The sequence below is a fragment of the Aquarana catesbeiana genome, linkage group LG02 (assembly GCF_042186555.1).
Source record: "Aquarana catesbeiana isolate 2022-GZ linkage group LG02, ASM4218655v1, whole genome shotgun sequence".
NCBI classification, from domain to species: domain Eukaryota; kingdom Metazoa; phylum Chordata; class Amphibia; order Anura; family Ranidae; genus Aquarana; species Aquarana catesbeiana.
In genome coordinates this window covers 572,402,973-572,425,368 of record NC_133325.1, presented here as the reverse complement: position 1 = coordinate 572,425,368, position 22,396 = coordinate 572,402,973, and positions in this window count along the sequence as shown.

Genomic DNA, 22,396 nt, shown 5'->3' with positions numbered 1-22,396 from the left:
TCGATCCATTGAAGAGGAGAAAATTATATATGTATACCAATCCAGGACGGAGCTCGGGAGAATCAAAATACCACACCGCACCTCAATAGGACCTTCCATATTAAAAACACCATACATAGTACAGGGTGACAGTGCTATTAACAAACTCCATACATAAACCTCATAGGAAGACAAAAATACTATATTATAAAACCGTACTAAAAATATGAATTGTACTAGTAAATGTCATGAAATATGCTCTAATTATGCTCCTTTTTTTTGGGCGATATTTCACCGTTATAGTTTGATTAATTTTTTTTAAGGTTCACTTGGCACTTTAAATGTAAAGTAATTTTAGACTACAATAGAATATATGCATGTTGCACTCTATGTGAATTTCTGCACGTTTTTTTATTAACTTTTTATCAACTTATACATATATTATAGGCACAGTATTTTGTGATTATATGTTGAAATATTTATTCATATGCACATTGCACTTAGGATAAATTGTGTGTAAACATATATATATTTTTTTCTTATATGGTTTTTGGTACTATTATCACGTTGAATAGTTCATATGATATACACTTAAGCGCAGCGCAATTTTTTGTTTTACATTACTTGCAAGGAATGAGAAGCTGCCTTGAAAACTGTGAATATCAGTACACGTGGGAGGGGGAGGAGAGGGAGGACCCTCTGATGTGAACAAATGCAGTTATTTTTAGTTTCCTTGCATGTGATTGGGTATTCTTTGCAAAGGGAAGCTTTACCTCATTTACTAAGCTCTGGAGCAACTGCACTTGCAGAGTGCAACTGCACTTTGCAAAGGGCACAGTGTATTTGCTTCCGTCACTTGCTGGAGAGAGCATTAGGCGTTATGCTCCCTCCAGCCTGCTGGGGGAGATAGACAGCCGGCCGACTTTCCTTCCTCTCTCCCCTTATCACTTATTATCACATGACTGGAGAGAGGACTGAGAAGCTGCCTTGAAAACTGTGAGTATCAGTACATGTGGGAGGGGGAGGAGAGGGAGGACCCTCTGATGTGAAGGGGGCTGCTGGTGGGGACTCTGATGTGACGGGGACTCAACCCCATTGTGTCCCTGGGCTTATGCTGTCCTAATCGTTAGTACTACTTGGTGTATTGTCCAACTCCATCCAACAGTTTTCAGATTCCCATAGAGTTTTACAGGCTGGAGGCAACGGGGCTGGATGGTGCACCAAATCACTCGGATCTCATGGAGTGGAGCTAAATGCCCAGTGTGTACAAAAAGCTTAAAATTTGCATATACTTTCCAGATATTGGCCCACCTTGGCTCAGGTGGTGATTGGTGCTCCTCCAGGTGCCAAGGACAGGAATTGCAATGAATTGGTGTTAAACAGTGGATTGCTCTAACAAACACAATCGAGCCCTGCTGAACCAAGACACATAGTTTAAGAAAGACTCTATTTGAATGTTTTACTTCAGTAACAAGAAAAACAATCTCTGCATTTATCTTCTTAAATTCAGCACTGGTGTGCTGTAAAAGAACTTGATCTGTGAGAATCAGGGGATTGCCTGACTGTAGCAGGGTTTGTCTGCTGTTAAAGGATATCAAAAAACAAAGAACAGTTCTTTGATGTAGTGGCTGCATTCATTTTAATTTCTCAGGCTTTTTCCTTTTTCACCTGCAATCCTGCGAGTAACACACAAGCACAGAAAATACCTGTTGACCTATTCAGAAATTGAACTGAAAGCACACCCTAGCCATCCTAGGACAGGAACAGGGCTAGACTGGGATAAAAATTTGGCCCTGGACTTCATCATGACCGGTCCACTTTAATTATGAGTGTCCCCAACAGCGTCCACCCTTACATTAGAGTGTCCCCAACAGCGTCCACCCTAAGACCCCTTTCACACTGGGGCTGTTTGCAGGCGGTATTGCGCTAAAAATACCGCCTGCAAACCGCCCCTAAACAGCCTCCGCTGTTTGTTCAGTGTGAAAGCCCGAGGGCTTTCACACTGAAGCGGTGCGCTGGCAGGACGGTGAAAAAAGTCCTGCAAACCGCTTCTTTGGAGCGGTGAAGGAGCGGTGTATTCACCGCTCCTTCACCGCTCCTGCCCATTGAAATCAATGGGACAGCGCGGCTATACCGCGGCAATACTGCAGCTATAGCCGCGCTGTACGAGGGATTTTAACCCTTTTTCGGCCGCCAGCGGGGGTTAAAACCGCACCGCTAGCGGCCGAATACAGCTGCAAGAACGACGGTACAGTAGCGCTAAAAATAGCGCTTTTGTACCGTCGACGCCCCCACCGCCCCAGTGTGAAAGGGGCCTTACATCAGAGTGTCCCCAACAGCGTCCCCCTTACATCAGAGTGTCCCCAACAGCGTCCCCCTTACATCAGTGTGTCCCCAACAGTGTCCACCCTTACATCACAGTGTCCCCAACAGCGTCCACCCTTACATCAGTGTGTCCCCAACAGCGTCCCCCTTACATCAGTGTGTCCCAATCAGCAGCGCCCTTCACATCAGAGAGTCCCAATCAGCAGCCCCCTTCACATCAGAGTCCCCATCATCAGCCCCCTTCACATCAGAGTCCCCATCAGCAGCCCCCTTCACATCAGAGTCCCCATCAGCAGCCCCCTTCACATCAGAGTCCCCACCAGCAGCCCCCTTCACATCAGAGTCCCCACCAGCAGCCCCCTTCACATCAGTGTGTCCCCATCTGAGAGTCCCCATTAGCAGTCCCCTTCACATCAGAGTCCACATCAGAAGCCCCCTTCACATCAGAGAGTCCCCATCAGCAGTCCCCTTCACATCAGAGAGTACCCATCAGCAGTCCCCTTCAAATCAGAGAGTCCCCATTAACAGTCCCCTTCACATCAGAGAGTCCCATCAGCAGTTCCCTTCACATCAGAGAGTCCCCATCAGAGAGTCCCCACCAGCAGCCCCCTTCACATCAGAGAGTCCCCACCAGCAGTCCCCTTCACATCAGAGTCCCCATCAGAAGCCCCCTTCACATCAGAGTCCCCACCAGCAGTTCCCCTCACAACAGAGTCCCCACCAGCAGTCCCCTTCACATCAGAGTCCCCACCAGCAGTCCACTTCACATCAGAGTCCCCAATCAGCAGCCACTTCACATCAGAGTCCCCACCAGCAGCCCCTTCACATCAGAGTCCCCACCAGCAGCCCCCTCACATCAGAGAGTCCCCATCAGAGAGTGCCCTTCACATCAGAGTCCCTACCAGCAGCCCCCTTCACATCAGAGTCCCCACCAGCAGCCCCCCTTCACATCAGAGTCCCCACCAGAAGCCCCCTTCACATCAAAGTCCCCACCAGAAGCCCCCTTTACATCAGAGTCCCCACCAGAAGCCCCCTTCACATCAGAGTCCCCACCAGCAGCCCCCTCACATCAGAGTCCCCACCAGCAGCCCCCTTCACATCAGAGTCCCCACCGGAAGCCCCCTTCACATCAGTGTCCCCACCAGAAGCCCCCTTCACATCAGAGTCCCCATCAGCAGCCCCTTCACATCAGAGTCTCCACCAGCAGCCCCTTCACATCAGAGTCCCCACCAGCAGCCCTCTTCACATCAGAGTCCCCACCGGAAGCCCCCTTCACATCAGTGTCCCCACCAGCAGTCCCCTTCATATCAGAGTCCCCATCAGCAGCCCCTTCACATCAGAGTCCCCACCAGCAGCCCCCTCACATCAGAGTCCCCACCAGCAGCCCCCTTCACATCAGAGAGTCCCCATCAGAGAGTCCCCTTCACATCAGAGTCCCCACCACCAGCTCCCTTCACATCAGAGAGTCTCCTTCACATCAGAGTCCCCACCAGCAGCCCCCTTCACATCAGAGGGTCCTCCCTCTCCTCCCCCTCCCACATGTACTGATACTCACAGTTTTCAAGGCAGCTTCTCAGTCCTCTCTCCAGTCATGTGATAATAAGTGATAAGGGGAGAGAGGAAGGAAAGTGGGCCGGCTGTCTAGCTCCCCCTGCAGGCTGGAGGGAGCATAATGCCTAATGCTCTCTCCAGCAAGTGACGGAAGCAAATACACTGTGCTCTTTGCAAAGTGCAGTTGCACTCTGCAAGTGCAGTTGCTCCAGAGCTTAGTAAATGAGGTAACGATTCCCTTTGCAAAGAATACCCAATCACATGCAAGGAAACTAAAAATAACTGAATTTGTGCTTGCACATGATTGGATGATGGAAGTCAGCATAGCTTCTGTTCATTTACCAAGCTGTGGAGCAACTGCACTTGCAGAGTGCAATTGCACTTTGCAAAGTGCACAGTGTATTTGCCTTTAGTAAATCAAACCACTATTGGGTGGATATGATCAACATGTATAAATACATAAGGGGTCCATATAGTGAACTTGATGGTGAGTTATTCACTATAAGGTCATCACAGAGGACAAGAGGGCACTCTTTACGTCTGGAGGAAAAGAGATATTATCTCAAAATAAGGAAAGGGTTCTTCACAGTAAGAGCTGTGAAAATGTGGAATAGACTCCCTCAAGAGCTGGTTCTGGCGAACTCAGCAGCTTGCTTTAAAAAAAGGCCTGGATTCTTTCCTAAATGTACGAAATATAAATGGATCCAGGGAATATCTGATTGTCTCTTGGAGGATCAGGAAGGATTTTTTTCCCCTGCTGGAGAAAATTGGATCATGCTTTGCTGGGGTTCTTTGCCTTCCTCTGGATCAACTGTGGGTATAGGATTGTAAATATGGGATTGTATGATTTATTTATTTTTTCCCTTTAATTGTTTGAACTAGATGGACTTGTTTCTTTTTTCAGCCTAACTATGTAACTATGTAATAGAGCACTATGAATGGAGCCCCACTCAGCTTGCATTCTTTTACAAAATTTGACAGCTAGTGGGAGGAGAGAAGCAGGGGATCAGGGGGTGGGGGGTGCAGGGGTCGGTTCATTCGTAACATGTTACACCCTGAATATGGGTGTAACATGTTGTGAAACGTGAACTTATCCTTTAATTCCATTATGTAAGGTGAACTTATCTTTTAATTCCCCCATTAAGATGGCCACCTGGCTGCCTGGACTCTTGCAGGAATTCAATATCAAATCACATACCTGCCTTCCCATAGAGGACTGATAAAGTCTATAAGGGGGCAATTACCTTATCAGACTCCTCTTCCATCTGTAGCATTGGCACAGGTGGGAAAAATGTCTGCACCTGCTTCCATTCAATATGTTACTTTTTTTTTGTTTATGTATGCATTTATTCCACTGGAAGAGTGAAAGGCTTAGTTGTTCTAATTTCAGCCCATTTACATAGCTATAGAGGGTTGACCGCCCATAGGAAAGGGGGAACCGATAGCTTGAAGAATGGAATGCGGTGGTGAGTTTCTGTCATATAGGAGTTAAGGGTTTTCAATGAGGATTGCTGAAATCCTTGTATTTACACTATTGACAGGATTGTTTTTTTAACAAAAGAGTAGTTTCACTACTGAAAGAGGTTGAGCTATCATGCATGCCTATAGTTGTGCTTAAGGAATTGAATTGTCACTGAATGTAAACATTGCTAGGGTTTAGTGCTGACAATACATTTGGCTGACACATTGCCATAATTACGTATGTGTTCTAGAAACATTAAATGGAACACATAACATATAAAAGAAGAATATCATATATTACATCACGACACTAAGAGCTTTCTTTTGCTTGTATTATGTAAGGGCAGTTCATGTTTGGCAATAGCTATTGCAAGCTGGAAGCCTTCCTAACCATTTCTCTTACTATCAGCTCAATGTTAATAGGTGCATAAAAAAAAGTGACGGATATCTCTCATTTTGCTATTTTATTACTGGAGCAATCATCTTTTAGCACTTCCTTGTAAAAGTTAGCAATCATCCTATCTAGCGCCCAAATTATACTGAAAGAAATAGCACTTTTAATTACATTTAAAAACAGATTATAACAAATGAATGAAGACATACACCCACTCACTTTAATGCTACTACAGTCCTTGAGGAGGGTGCATTTTGAGCAGTTATCAGTGCTGACTTCTAATTTTGTTTTAAAGCTGTAAAAAAATATTATAGGCCTTGCTGTGAAGAGAATGGGGTACTGAATGTTGATGGTAAAGAGAGGGTTAATACCAGTGGTGGCTGGTGGCATATTTTTTTGGGGGGGTCGGCAATCCTGCACAGCAAGCCCACCCTTTTTTGAAGGCAGTTAGAGCCTCGGGCTCTAATCATGTGCTTCTATTCTAAGGGAAAAAAAAAAAAATATATATATATATATATATATATAATATGGAGTTCTGCACTGGAGGGCTCATTTGCTGTTAAAGTAGGACTATAGGCAAAACTTGTTTTCAATTTTGGATAGAGCAAGGTAGGGTTAAAACCCCTGTCAGATTTTTTTTTTCACCATCTCTGTCTCATTGCTGAGATTTCTCTTCACTTCCTGTCTTATAGCCAAACAGGAAGTGAGAGGAAATCCCTGCAAATTAAGGGAATTTCTTGGGGACCCACAGGTCACCAGAACTTGTGTCCCCATTGGAAAATTTCCCCTCTATTACTTTTCTGGGGACAACCCAAAATGTGGGATTTTCTTTTACTTTCTCTTTCAATGATAATGGTAAATAGGGCAAATTGAGAGGGTGAATCTCCCTAATTGGGACACAGACAGCAAACTGACAGGTGTTCTAATTCCTCTCCACTCAAAACTAAAAAAAAAAAAGTTTTGCCTTTAGTTATACTTCAAAGGGATTGTATATGTTCACATTTTTTAAAATAAAAATAACAAACATTTCATAGTTACCTCCTCCGTGCAAGGTTTTTGCACAGAGCAGCCCCGATCCTCTTCTTCTCGGTTATCCCGCATAATGCATAGAATGCATTAAGGTGAAAAACCTTGAGACTTTACAACCCCTTTAATTTTGTGGGTCCTGTGAATATACTTTATTGAATTTTGTCTTTTTTTAATTTTATTTATATTCATGGGTCCAGGGTTGGTGTTGTGAGGGCAGATTAGTTACCTCAAGACACTATAGATTTAATGAAGAATTCCAGGCTTGGATATTTTTACAAAGTTACATTGCTCCAGCTTGAAACAATGTAGCAATACATATGCTATAACTGTGGGATCCCTCTAGAAGCTAGAAATCAATGTAGTAGACTTCCCTACTACAGTGATCTCCACTGGCTTCCAGGTCCTGTACCGAGTAGCTTCCCTGCTGTATTGTGAACACAGGAGGTCGCTCGCTTGGCACAGGTACCACCCAGAGAATCTTTTGCATTTTCTCAAAGAGGTTGACAGCAAGACAGCACTACCTCTCTTCTCCAACTTGTTCAGAGAAGGCTTTGCATTCATTGAAAATATTCAAAGCATTTTCTGAATGGCACCTGTTGTGAGCGGGCAACTTCCTGTGTTCACAATGCAGCAAGGCAGTCACTCATTACAGGACAAGGTAGTTAGTGGAGATCACTGTAGTGACAGTGTCTTCTACAGTCAGTTTCTAGAGGTATCTCATGGACAGGGTCGGGACAAGGGGCAGGCAGGAGGGGCAGCTGCCCTGGACACTGTGGTATAATGTGAGGTGGGGGGCAACACTAGGAGATTGGGAGGAGGGAATTTGTGTTGGGAGGGGGAATTTGGGGGGCAGCAGAGTGTAAGAATAGTTCTAGGAGCGGGGATTTAGAGGGGGGGTTGTGATAGAAGAGGTGAAATGGTAGAGGGAGGAGGAGAATTGTGCTAGGAGGGGACATTTGTTGGGGGGGATTTGTGCTAGCAGGGATGAAAAGGGTGTATTTGTGGTAGGAGGGGATATTTTGTGGGGGAGGGGAAATTTGAGGGATTTGACAGGTAGAGGATTTGTGCTATAAGGGGTGATTTATTGGGGGGGGGGGGGGGGGGGCATTTGTGCTGGGGGAATTTCAGCAGGGGAAGCGGATTTGCACTGGGAGAAGGGGGATTTATGCTTAGAGGGAAAGCATGCAGATTAGTGCAATTTTTTTGGGGGGGGGGGTTGGGGGGTTGCTGACACATGATGCTCATACATCTCGAGGGAAGGGGGCGCAGTTTGGCATGTTTGCCCTAGGTTCTAGATAACCTTGTCCCAGAAATGCCAACAAGTATGGTATATCTTATATGCATGCTTACATGGTTCCAAGCTGGACCCATGTAACTATGTAACCATATCCTTACCTGTAATTCTTCTTTAACCACTTGCTTACTGGGCACTTAAACCCCCCTCCTGTCCAGACCAATTTTCAGCTTTTAGCGCTGTCTCACTTTGAATGACAATTGCGCGGTCATACAACACTGTACTCAAATGAAATTTTTATCATTTTTTCCCCACAAATAGAGCTTTCTTTTGGTGGTATTTGATCACCACTGCGGTTTTTATTTTTTGTTTAAAAAATTGAAAAAGACCAAATTTAAAAATAAAAATTGTATATATTTTTTATATTTTGTTATAAAATTTAGCAAACAGGTAATTTTTCTCCTTCATTGATGTACGCTGATGAGGCAGCACTGATGGGCACCGATAGGTAGCAGTTATGGGCACTGATGGGTGGCAGTGATGGGCGGTGATGGGTTGCAATAATGGGCACAGATTGCTTACACTGATGGCAGCACTGCTAGGTGGCACTGATTGGCACCACTGGTGGGCATTGATAGGTGGCACTTGTGGGCATTGATAGGTGGCACTTGTGGGCATTCATAGGTGGCACTTATGGGCATTCATAGGTGGCACTGCTGGGCACTGGCAGGTGGCAATGACAGATGGCACTGGTAGGCTCAGATGAGGCATATGTGCTTCCTTCCTCTGCGGGACCGATGTCCCTTTAACATAAGCCGGCGATCGGCTTTTTTTTCTCCTCACGCTGTCAGCGTGAGGAGAAAACGAAACCAATTACCAAGCTTTTGTTTACATCATGTGATCAGCTGTCATTGGCTGACAGCTGATCACATGGTAAGGGGCCAGGATCGTCCCCTTACTCGGATCCATAGGTGTGCGCAGCCTATTGCATTAGGGTGTGCACCCTTAAGCTCAAACACACATGCGTGTGCGGGTGTCTACATAAATATGACCCCGGCACATTGATCTCCTCGCCGGCACAGTGAAAGAGAAGAGCATAAACACTTCTCTTATGGCAGAGCCAGTAAGAGGGAGTTCTTTCCCCTGTCTCTGCTGCTACACAGAGTGATAACACTAATGTGCACGGGGTGATTAGGGTGTGCCTGGGCACACCGGCACACCCTGTGCGCACGCCTATGCTCGGATCTGTGATCATCCGAGTCTCCGCGACTCGGTGATCACAGCGCCTTCACCGCGCGCCATTCAGGGTGCGCGCGGTGCGCGTGCACAGGGGGGACGTCCCATGACGGCCTCCCGGAAATTGCGGTCCGCGCTGTGGCCGTCATTCGGCTATGGCCCGGACCTCAAGTGGTTAAGGAAGCCTAAACTAAAGAACAACAGTCTTCCCCTCACAACTGGCTGTGGGTAGGGTAAAATAACTAGGTGGACAGCAGAGTGACAATATGACATAATTCAGTTAAAAGTATTATCATACCCAGTCAAAAAACAAACAGGTAATTGATTTGATTAAACCCCTTTTCATGCTTGTGGCAGGAGGGATATGCAGAACTCCAGTTTCTTTGGCTGGGTTTTGTTTTTACATCAAAACATATTTAATTATCAAACTAAATTAAAAACCATGCACCTAAAGCTGTCAATACCATGATTGTAGTTCAGACATTTACCTTCCTTACCCCTGCATTGGGTGGGAGTTGAGGTTGCACAATTGAGATGGGTGGAAAGTGGTGGTTAAGTTTGTTATTTTCAGGCTACCCTGTTTCTTTTAAAAATTCTCTTAACATTCATATACAATCAAATGAAATTATTTTAGTAAATTTGAGTACATTTTGGATAGCTGTACAAACTATACTTCAACATTGTTTTTTTTTTTTTTTTTTGTTAAATTTTAAGCCCCTGAAGAATGTATGAGCAACACCAGCTTCTTGGATAAATTGAAGTTGTCTGTAATTGTTTACAACACAAATAAATGCAATTGTGCAATTGAGGTTAAACCTGGTAGCATGGTTTTGTAAAAAGAATAGAAAAGTATCACATAACCAACTTGTTGTCTGATGATTAGAATACCAGTTACACAAGCTCCTAGTAATAACATGCTTATGAAGACCAATTAACTGTTGTAAACAGGAACCTTATTACTAAAGCCTCCCGTGCATGTTAAGATCAAATAGCCTGATCTCCAGCTTGAGTTTAACAGATTGTACAAATATTACTATGGCCAAATATGGTAGTGCCTGGCCATATAGGCTGACCCTATATTGCATAATAATGTATGCAATGAGACCGACTGAAGAATCATTTATGACAATAATGTCATGTTGAGGTATTGAGAGCAACCAACCATTGTAAGTGATTATTGTCAAGCTTTGTAAAATGTCTTTATGACTGTAAGGTGGTTGCTCTCATTCATATGCAGATAATTTTCTGTGCATCCATGGCTTTCATCCATTGGACAAATTGGGAAGAAGATTGCAATGAGCAGTGCTATTTTTTCTTGCTTAGACATTTGCTTATCTATGGTAATTCTTAGCTGATCCTTATACTGCAGGATAAATTAGAAGTTTTACAAATTACCTTTATGGATTTATTGTCTTTTCAACAACTCATTTGCTGCTTATTCACTCATGCAGTTGTTAACTTAATTTTTAGTCATTCTCTGCTACTCGCATCCAGTGCATATCCGTCCATAGTAAATAATAAGCATTTACCAAGATCAGCACATTTGCCATATAATACAGCTACAACACATTTGCAACGTAATTCCTAACCTTGGCAGAAATCTTGTGGGCAGAGAACAAGTGCACAGCCTCAGATAACACTTTAAAGGACCACTATGGTGGTTTGAAGGACCTTGTTGCGACAGAACCTCCAGGAGATTAGAGAACGCACTACGGCTACTGAAAGCCGTATCAGTGACATAGAAGACAAATTACCACTCCTTCTCAGAGAATCCCAGTCCACTGCACAGTAAGTGAAAGCCACCACTATAAGGGCGGATGATATGGTAAAAAGATAGAGGCGCAACAATGTCTTTAAAATTGATTTGCCAGGAAAAGTAGAGGGAAGGGACTTTATAGAATGTTGGCTGGGGGAAATATTTGGGAAGGATACCTCTCCATCCCTCTATAGAGTGGGAAGAGCTCAAGGAACACCTACCACTGTTTCATCCACCTAGACCTATACTAGCCCACTTGCTGGACTATAAGGACAAGGGGATTATCCTGCGCCTTGCTTGGGATCGCCAGAACATTCAGTATAACGGGACCAAAGTGTCATTCTACCCAGATTACTCCACAGTTTGCAGAAGTTAAGAAAAGTTTTCAACTCATACAGGTGACCTATGCTAAGCTGTATCCTGCAAAACTTTGCATCATGGCTAGAGGACATTTACATTTTTTTGAAACAGTGTATGATGCATCTTCATGTGCTGGATACCAATGAAGCTGCCATTCAACGTGGGCGTCAAGCTGCAAATGATGAAGGAATATCATGGAATAAGCCGACACATTCTGTAACCACTTTACCATGACTGGGAATCATCTTTAACCCACCTTAAAGGCAAGAGAGAATCTATTGTAACACTTTACCACTCTATTGTTGTTAGTCCTTGAGCTGAGCTCATATTGTAGGGGCATCACTAGGTGCCTACCGCTTTTTGTTTTGTTTACTACTGCATCACAAATATGACAGTTTCTATTCTGGAGGTCATTTGGTTTTTTGGTTGCGCTTTGAACTTGAGTTACACTTTTGGAACGTTGCCTTTGCAGCACAGTTATGTTCATGTTGCACACCAGTACCTGTACTGCATTTCCAGAGCCTTCCCTATGCATATTATTTACTGCATCCCCATGGCCCAAGCCATTTAATGGATTTGCTTTCTGCCTGTACACCACAAACTTTTTTGGTCCTGTACTGCTTGGTGGAAACTTCCATCCCTTTTGGAGCCTTGTCTAAGAGCACATACTCTTCCTAGGGCGAGCTTGGCACCTGTCCAGGCTGTCTCATTTCCTACACAATGGGGGTTATTTATGAAAGGCAAATACACTTTGCACTACAAGTGCACTTGGAAGTTCAGGCGCTGTAGATCTAAGGGGGACATGCAATGAAAATAAAAAACAGTATTTTAGTTTGCACATGATTGGATGATAAAATCAGCAGAGCTTCCCCTCATTTCAGATCTTCCCCTCAGATCTACAGTGATTGCGCTTCCAAGTGCACTCGTAGTGCAAAGTGGATTTGCCTTTCGTAAATAACCCCCAATGTACCTTTATGACTAAGATACCAATACTATCTTGAAACGTGAGGGACATCTCCAGTCTGCTGAAGTGGATGATAAGATTTATCCGGATACATAACAGTGCCATCTGTAGTTTGCAGGAGACTCATCTCACCCGGGACACTGTCGGCTGCCTGGGCTACGCCTGGGTAGGAAAGCCTATTGCTCTAAATACATTTTTTGTACCTTTTGGGCAAACCTGACACACTCCCTTGTTACTGCTTGGAGACTTTAAGGCTGGGTTGACACCATTGCAAATTGGATGCAGGCTCCCCACATCCAATTCGCACTAGCAGGAGATTTTGACTGACTCTCTATGGAGTTCACATATCTCAGCAGCAGGTCCGGTACATTTTGCAGAAAAACACTGTGCATCTTTTGGTCCGTTTTAGGTACGAATTCAGCCCAAAATTCGGACTGAAATCGGACCTGAAACGGTGAACCAGCACGCAAAAAATAATCGAAGCTTTACAATCACTTTAAATGACCTCCAAAAGTAAAATAGTGAAGCTTTACAATCACTTTAAATTACCTCCAAAAGTAAAATAGCAACATTTAAAAAAAATCTACTAAGAAGGCATTGGCTTATATTTCTTCAGACTCTTCACAGCTCTTTGCTTTGGATTTGCCTGGTTGGTTGGACTTGGAGGAGAAGGATGCACTGGGAGAGGATTCTTCTTCTGATTTGAATAATTCCTCTTTGGAAGAAGGTCCCTCATCCATAGTATCCCCGAAATTAAAAGTCACCATTACAATGCTGGAATAGGAGGTTCACAAATGTCTGAAGCTATACTCAGAAAGATTGGCAATTGAAGAGGCAATATGGATTTCCATGGTACAGTATAGACTTACACAATAGAGATATAAAAATATAAATTTATTGTACAAAACATAATTATTAAAACATGGGCAGATTTACAACGTACAAAGGATGCTGCTCAAATGAGAGGCACCTGATTCTCTGACACACTCTGGAAAAGAGGGATTGAAAAAATTCCGCAATAGATTTAAGGAAACATTTATCCAGTGGCAATTTTTACATGTTTCGCGGTGACCCGCTTCTTCAGGAGTATACTTTCAGAGAATATTAAATCTAAAAGAAAAACATATACAATAAGCCAACATATACATATCAAAAAAATACATATAATCAGACAACAGAAAACGCGTGGTATGGACACGTCATCAGATAAATGACACCATGAGTGGTGCAATCTGCGTATTGTCCCGACTGGTGCCACTGACCATTGGGCAGTAATCCAAGGGCAATGACTACATTTTCCACACCAATAAGTCCCCCTAGGGGGGCGAGAGGGAAAATCTGATCTACTTTGATAGTGACTGGTAGTGAGGGTGTCTCGCAATGAGACCGCCCGCCCAAACACCAGGAGTAGGGTGTAGATATTTAGCTAGTGTACAATCTTCAGCCAATAAATGCCAGTAGTTAGAAATAGATGAGCGTAAGGATTGTTCATGGGCAGAAAACTGGGTAATAAATTTGACTGTATTCATCACAGTTTTGGCAGCACTCTTATACAGGAGTTCGGATCTGGGTCTTGCTCTAGCTCTAACCTGGAGCAGGATGCGAGCTAGAAGCATGCACAATAGTGTTCCCTGAACTAGGCTTACGATAGAGATCAGTTATAATGTAGCCATTCTCATCAACAGAGATTGTAAGATCCAAAAAGGCAACCTGATGGATGCTAAAAGTATAAGTAAATCTCAAATGAAAGTCATTTATGTTAAAAGCCTCCAAAAAGTTTATCCCTGGACTTGGTCCAGATGATCAAAAGATTATCAATGTATCAGAATCAGTATTGAACCTTGGTCAGCCAAAACACAAACTTCGCATCAGCAAGATTGCCTTTCCAAGCCTTGTGACACCCAAACATTTTGGTGCTGGCAGTATTGGTGAGTATCTTTTTGCTCTTGAAACAACCTTCCTTTTGGTTTCACCTCTACCACGGGGTTTTCTGAATGGACATAGCACTGTCTTTATGTGTATTCAGGCCATAAATATATGACGCTTCACCATGATGGCAGCCATTCTGGTGATTTGCCTCAGTTTTCTGTTGTCTGATTATATGTATTTTTTTTGATATGTATATGTTGGCCTATTGTATATGTTTTTCTTTTAGATTTAATATTCTCTGAAAGTATACTCCTGAAGAAGCGGGTCACCGCAAAACATACATACATAGTTACATAGTAGAGTTTGCAACTGGATAATTGTTTCCGTAAATCAATTGTGGAATTTTTTCAATCCCTCTTTTCCAGATTGTGTCAGAGAATCGGGTGTCTCTCATTTGATCAGCATCCTTTGTACATTGTATATCAGCCCATGTTTTAATAATTATGTTTTGTACAATACATTTATATTTTTGTATCTCTATTGTGTAATTGTGTAAGTCTATACTATACCATGAAAGTCCATATTGCCTCTTTAATTGCCAATATTTCTAATCAATGTTAGGACGAAGGTACACTGAGCCGAACGGCCTGCTTCTATCGGTTTGGCTGCCATACACATGGAATGAATGTCGGCCGGTTTTTATTGAACCGGAAGATGTTGCCCAGCATTCGGCCTGTGTATACTAGGCTTTAGACTCTGGTTTCAATAAATGGCAGAAAACCCTGTGGGCATTGATAACAGTTACTTGCACTCTTGCATTGTGCTTCTGTCTGTGTAGTTGTGGAGAGATTGTCTGAAATGCTGGGCAGCTGAGCCTGCTTCTACCTTTGGGGAAGGTTTAGATATGCATCGAGTAGGTAAAGGGGAGAGGTAAAAGTGCCCAGAAAAAAGAAACTGAGGATCTCTATGGGCAAAACGGGCAAAAAAAAATCCTGTGGTTCTCCCCAGACTTCCATCTTTAAGGTCAATCCAGGCAACTGTTTTATAGAAAGTCTTAGCACTCAAAACCCTCCAAAGTTGGGTCCAAGGTCCCCTTCGCAGTGAAGAGGTATCCCCACTAATGTCTATCTTGGGATTTTTTTGACTTTTTCAATCTGGACAAATTTTCAGTCACCTGGGTTCAGGGGGTTGTGTCCTCTGTTTACAAGCTGGAGTTTGGGATCTGGTCCCCACCTCATACCCACGCTTTGTGTTGCAGGATGGCTCTGGTGTTGTCCATCCTGAGGTAACAGGCAATTTACATCCTGGACTACCTGGATGACCTCCTTCTGCAAGGAGGAGGGTTGACTTCACACTTGATGTAGAACCTCCGAAAAACAATGCAAGTTCTCCAGAAGTTTTGTTGGATTCCCAACCTCCAGAGGTTGTGTATCAAACTGTTTCATTACCTGGAATACCTGGGGTTGGTCCTGGACATAGGACAGAACTAGGTGTTCTTACTCAAGGAGAACATTTTTCCCCTTTAGTCACAAGCACAGCACCTGCGGCCTACTGCCAGACCCTCAGTAAGGACATCCATTTTGGTTTTGGGGAACATGGTGGCCTTGTTTGAAGTAGTGCCATTTCCTCAACTACATTCCAGACCTCTGCAATGCTTTCTGTCAGCCTGGAATAGGTCCACTCAGTCTCTGAATCTTCCTATACAACTATCAGCCAAAGCCAGGAACTCTCCGGCTATGGTGAATTTTCAGTCCATTGCTGGAATTGGACAGATTCTTTGACTGAACTGGCCTATCCTAATAATGGATGGCAGCCTGAAAGGCCGGGGCTGGGTCTTGGGGACTGTCATGGCTAAAGGAACTTGGATGAAGAGGGAATCTCAACTTCCAATCAACATCCTGGGGTTGAATCAATTTACCTGTCCCTTTTACATTGGACACCCTGGCTCTATGGGCTCCCAGTCAGAGAACAGTCCAAAAACACCATGGTGGTGGCCTTTATTATCTACCAGGGTGGGACATAAAATCGCATGGCTCAAAAGGAAACAGATCTCATTCAGGCCTAGGCATAGATAAACGTTCCAGCCATTTCTATGGTGTACATTTAGGGAGTGGAAAATTGCCAGGCAGACTTACTGAGTCAGCAGGAGCTGATGTCAGGGGAATAGTTGCTGCATCCGAATGTGTTACTGGGGATCTGTCATCAGTGGGGAATGTGGACGTCCTGACATCCAGATTCTACAAGAAGTTGGGCAGATTTGTGGCCAAAAGGTGGGATCTGCAAGAGTTTGCGGTGGACACTCTGGTGACTCCACCAGATCAATTCCAACTGATCCATACATTTCCTCCTCTGCAGCTGCTAAATCGTCTGCTTTTCAGGATTGAGGTAGAAAGGATGCTGGTAGTTATGGTAGCTCCAATCTAGAAGGGTTTAGTTCTCAGACGAGATTCACTTCTTAGCAGAAGCTCTTTGGCCTCTTCTGGACCTGCCAGATCTTCTGTCTCAAGGTTCCATCTTCCATTCTGCTTCATAGCTGTTGGCTTTAATGGAATGGCTGTTATAAAGTGGCTTTTCTGGTGGTAATTACTTCGGCCAGATAGGTTTTGGAACTGGCTGCTTGAACTTGTAAAGAGACATTTTTGGCATTGCACAGGATGATCAAGATGGTCCTGCGACCAAGCTCTTCTTTCTTGTCTAAGGTGGATTCCATTTAAATTAGGAGAATGTCTTATCTTTGCTTTTCCCCTCCCCAAAAAGTTCAAAAGGAGTTGCCCTACTTTGGATGTGTTGCAGCTGTACAGGTTTACCTCGCAGCTGCAGCAACTTTCAGGAAATCAGATTTTATTTGTTGCGTCTGCAGGTCCTCCGAGCGTTGCGGATCACTGCTAGGTAGATTCACTAGGTTATTCACTCAGAGATGTTGGAATAACTGAACAACGGGTGTGTTTATATATAATCAACACGAGGTGTGACATCTGAAGAAAGTGTCTGCAAGCAGATTATTTGGAACACAGAAGATTATTACTTTATTTACAGAATATATCTTGTGATTTTATTTTTTTACAGATTATACTGTTGGGATATATTTTTGGACACATTTTGTTTATGTATGATACAACATTGTTAATTGTAATTGTCTTATTTTTGTTCTGGTTTGCAGGTGTGCTGTATCATTTATTCACTTGTTTTATTTCCTGTGTCATGTTGCACATAGCGGCACTAGTTTTATTTTCTTATTTTTAGGCTGAAGGTAGCTCAAATCATCATTTTTGTCCCCATTCGTTCTAACATTGCTTGCTACAATACTGAGGCTTGCATGATAGCCACTAGTTTTGTGATGCTTAGAACAAATGAAATGCTTAATATATAGCTTTGCAAGGTGTTTTTTTGTATTTGTATTTTTTCCATGTTTGTGTGTGTGTTTGCATGTGCTTCATTATTGTTTTTTCCACAGAAAAAAAAGACCCAAAAAAATTAAAATAAATATTTTTAAGGGACAGTTTAAAATTAGATAGGGTTGCTTTATATGTATTTGATTCCAGCATATTAAAATTAGATCTCTATATACCATTTTTTTCAGCAGTGTGACTATTTTTTTTTTAAGGGAATCTAGGCAATATCAATGTTCTTCAATATCAAACGTCACCAGTGCCATCAAAAATTACCAGCTAATGAGGGACTAATAACATTGGGTCCACAATAGTCCAAATGAGCTTCCCTAATCCTCAGGAACCATTTAAAACTTACTGTACCCTAAACAAACATAAAAAAAAATATATTTTCACCTTCTTCTTTGACTCCAAAGCATTTTTCTGAAATGGTAACATTTTGCTCAAAATGTCATAATTTTTACCAAAATTTCAACAAAGAGAAACAAATTCAGTGAGGAATATGAATTCTGTTCATTCCTAATAGCCATCATTGGTCACCACCTGGTGTCACAGGCCTGCCAGAGTTTTCCCTGCCAGATATCCGTAAGCCCCAGTTCACACCGGTGCAATTTGTCATGCAATTTAACAGTTCCAAATTGCATGACATGTCGGACCGCATTGTCAGCAATGGAACCGTTCAAATTGCCACAACTCATATCGCGGCAACTTTGAAAAAGGTTCCTGCACTACCTTTTGCTGTTTTTATTGTGATTTGCATTGACTTCTGTGAAAGAAGTCACAAGCCGCAAGGAAATGTTGGTACAAATCGCACTGATCTGCGGCTTTGAAATTGTGCTGAAGTAGCGCGATTTCAAATCTGCACCAGTGTAAACCAGGGCTAAGTGTAATGGAGCTTTTTGTATGGAATTACAGAAAATTCTCAAAACATGCCAAATTTTATTTTTTTTAGGTATAAGTTGCATGTTTTAACTTCAGCAGTAACCCATTTTATCAAATCTGAATTCTCTCTACCAAGGTCAAGGCAGAACCTGATGGATTGTGATTGATTGCTATACGTTTCTACACAAAGAATATTTACTTAAAGCACAACTGTATTTTTCTGTTGTATCATCTTCTCCCTCCCTCATCCCACAGCCCCAGGTGTTGTTCACCTCATTTTATATTTACCTTCAGGGTTCTTCACTGTGTGGCCCCACTCTGAGCTGCACAGCCTTTCCTTTAAAAATGGCTGCAATGCATTGGGCATACATACCACTGTTCCATTCATTTCTGTGGGAAAGCCTGTCTCATACCTGGTAGGTGTCAAGTTGACGAGAGGGCATGCCTTACAACTTCTGCCCATTTCCTCCTAAAGTTGGAGATAAGGCATAACAGGGCGAGGAGTGGCATTTGTTCCTTTAGTGGGTCCAGATGCAGCTGAGAAGGCAAGGAGACAGTCTGGTATCTAGTCTTCTGCTGGAGACGCTCGGACCAGGCCTGCGCAGCAAGCTGGTTCACAGGTAGGACACAGGAATTTGCAGATGTATGGGGAAGACTTGTATTCACGATGACCACACACATAAGCATGTGCATTAACATGCACCTTAGCATGTGCACCAACATGCATGGATGTACACACAGCTGTGACCCCATGCAGCATGCCATGAGCTGTAATATGTGCATATGTAGTTCTCTGGGCACAAGCATGCGCTTGATCTTCCTGACAAAGTCATATCCAGAGCAACTGCTTCAGGTTGGGCGCAGTTTAGCATCTTTGCCCTGAGCGCTGGATGTCCTTGTCCTGGTACTTCCCTGAATACATTAGGATGTAGATTGTGAATGTATGTGTATTGCATAAAATATATACATTTTGTTCTGATTACAGACTTTTTTGCTGACGTGCCTTACATAAGCTTGTCCATTACTAAATAGGGAAAAAACGATATATACACTTTTATGTTGTATTAAAGTTTTTTTCAGGGAAAATTTCTTTATGTATTGTGCTGCTCAGCTAAGTGATTAGAGAACACAAGAAATACTATTTAGCAGACAAGGACCTATTTATAATGCAATCCTATTACAACTGTAATATGTGTAACACCTTTAGGCCATAAAGGTACTTCTATGCAAATAAATCCCTTGTGTAATTTAAGAAGCTATAGAAGTGAATTGTCCTGTTTGTATATTTTGATGTTGGTTTCGGTTCAATAATTTCCAGTTCATTGATTCACAAAGCAGTTATCCTTGGACATGTTAAACGTGCATTCCGCAAGTCTGACTCATTGCCAGTATTGGATGGCCAAAGCGAAATACCTTCCCCTCATTTCACCTAGTCAACTTAATTTTATTAAGGCAATTTTCTCATCCATAGCTGGAGTTAATTAATGTCACAAAGGGGACCTTCACCTGGACCACCTTAGTGATATTTTGTTATTGCTGAATATTATTCTCTAAAATGCAATACCTGTAAAAGTAGTTTAGATTAATTATGCTAATGCAAACAAAATAACTGTTTAGTTACATAATTATTTTTTGGGACCTATTCAGTAAAGCATGACACATATTGAATATACAGTACTAATCTATCAATGGTGTTTATTGTGTTATCAAGCGGTGTCCAGTATTGTTGAAACATATTGTCTGTAAAAAGTGACTGGCCCAAATGAGGCTGTGTAGTAAAGGCAGATGAGTGCCTTCCTGGGTTCAGCTAATCAAGAAGTGTATTACAGGGTGCTTAGCTGAACTGATCTCTCACCTGATGTGCCACAGCCTACACAGCCTTAGTCACTTGACAAAGCCAGGGATGTAGAAGTAGCCTCTAACCACAATGACAAATTTAGGTGAGCTCCTGCTGACCACAAATATAAGGCTGGACTACATTGACCACAATGTAAGAGGACACTACCCTGATCACAAATGTGAGGAGATCCTACTTTACTGAACATTATTTGTAAGAGGACACTTCTTCACTGACTTCAAATGTAAGAGGTCACTTCTACTGAACACAGATTTAGGGAGGCACATTTCCACTGTCCACCTTCATAACAATGCACTTTTTCACTGGCTACCAATGTAAGGGGAGTAATTATTCATAAACCAACAATGATAGGGGACACTTCTTTACTAATCACCAATGTAAAGAGGAATCAAACGGACCAATAAGCACTTCTCAACAACCACGGTTACACCCCAATTTTTACTGTCAGCATTACTTTTCTTGACATTTTTTTTGTTTGTTTTATTTCATGTTAATTACTGAAAATGTTTTTTATCATATAGAGGAGTGATGTTTAAAAATTGATCAGCCCCAGGTATAAGCTATACTAGGTACTCCAGTACCCAAATGTTCTGCTTTTCCATTTTATAACCTTCAGTCTTCATATTTTTTTTCAAAATGCTTTTGATGTTGAACATACCGTATTTATCGGCGTATAACACGCGCCGAAGTATAACACGCACCCCAAGTTTAGGAGGGAAGTTAAGGGAAAAAACTTTTAGGAGGGAAGTTTAAGGAAAAAAACTTACATTTTAAATGCCCATCAATGCAGCCTTGCACAGTGTCCATCTGCAGCCTTGCACACTGTCCATCTGCAGCCTTGCCTAGTGTCCATCTGCAGCCTTCCCTAGTGTCCATCTGCAGCCTTGCCCAAAATTGCAGCATGATGGGTTTTTTAATTTAGCGCTGCCGAGATACACAGATGTCATGTGTATTCGGCTCCTCTCGGCTCCTCTCAGCTCCTCCCCAATGTCTCTGAAGGCAAGAGGAGCGCCGGGGACATAGACTGAGCCGAGTGTACTGTGTACTCGGCTACTCAGCTACTCGGCTCCGCTTGCAGTCACGCCCCGTCCCACCCCTTGGCCCGGCTCCTTTGATGGACACAACACCAGTCCAACGGCAGGACGTAAAGGCTAGGATGCGGGACTGGGCGTGACTGCGAGCGGAGCCGAGTGGAGCCGAGCCTAGCCGAATACACAGTATACTCGGCTCGGTCTATGTCGGCGGCGCTCCTCTTGCTCTCTTAGACAGCGGGGATTGGCGTATAACACGCACCCACGATTTTCCCCTGATTTTAAGTGGAAAAAAAGTGTGTGTTATACACCGATAAATACGGTATTTTATTTACACTGAAACAGGAAGGTGTGAAGTTGCTGTTTAAAACAGCCAAACAAAGGCTTTCATTTTCTAACACACTATAAACTGACAGCTGTAATCTGATTGGTTGTTGTAGACATTTCCCATATCATTTTCTGCAAAGTTTATAAGTCATCCCAGTTTTAAATTTTGCCTTCCAGTACAACTGCTTATGCTTACATGGGGCCAGAGACCGAACTCAGAAACCACTTCTATATAAATAAAGACTACTAAAACCAGGTATTGTGGTATGAAATGGCTGTGACCCCCTCTTATTGTTGTATTAAATACAGCTTAGCAATAATAATAATTTATTTATACCAAATACATATAGTTACACTAACTTTACCACCAAATGAATTTGTCAAAGCCTGGATTTAAACCCGGAACCTCTGCTGTGTCAGGCAATGTCTCTTCTTGCTGAGCTACCTGGAGTGCTTGACAGTACCTGGGACAATTCCTTGAATGATTCCGTATTGAACCTTGTTTGTCTTGAACCCTGAACTCTTTGCTCTTCCCACGAACTTCCTTATTTAAGCCATGTCGCTGCACTTCCTGTTTGCCAGATTGTGCTCTCTCCAGCCAGTATCTGGCTCCTGTCTTCTCTGCTGCCATCCCTATTTTGCTATCACTCATTATCGACCCTTGGATTGTTCCTCGACTATGCTTATGCTTATGCTTATGCAACTACTCATTACTGACCTTTTGGCTTGTTTTCTGACTACACTTCTGTTT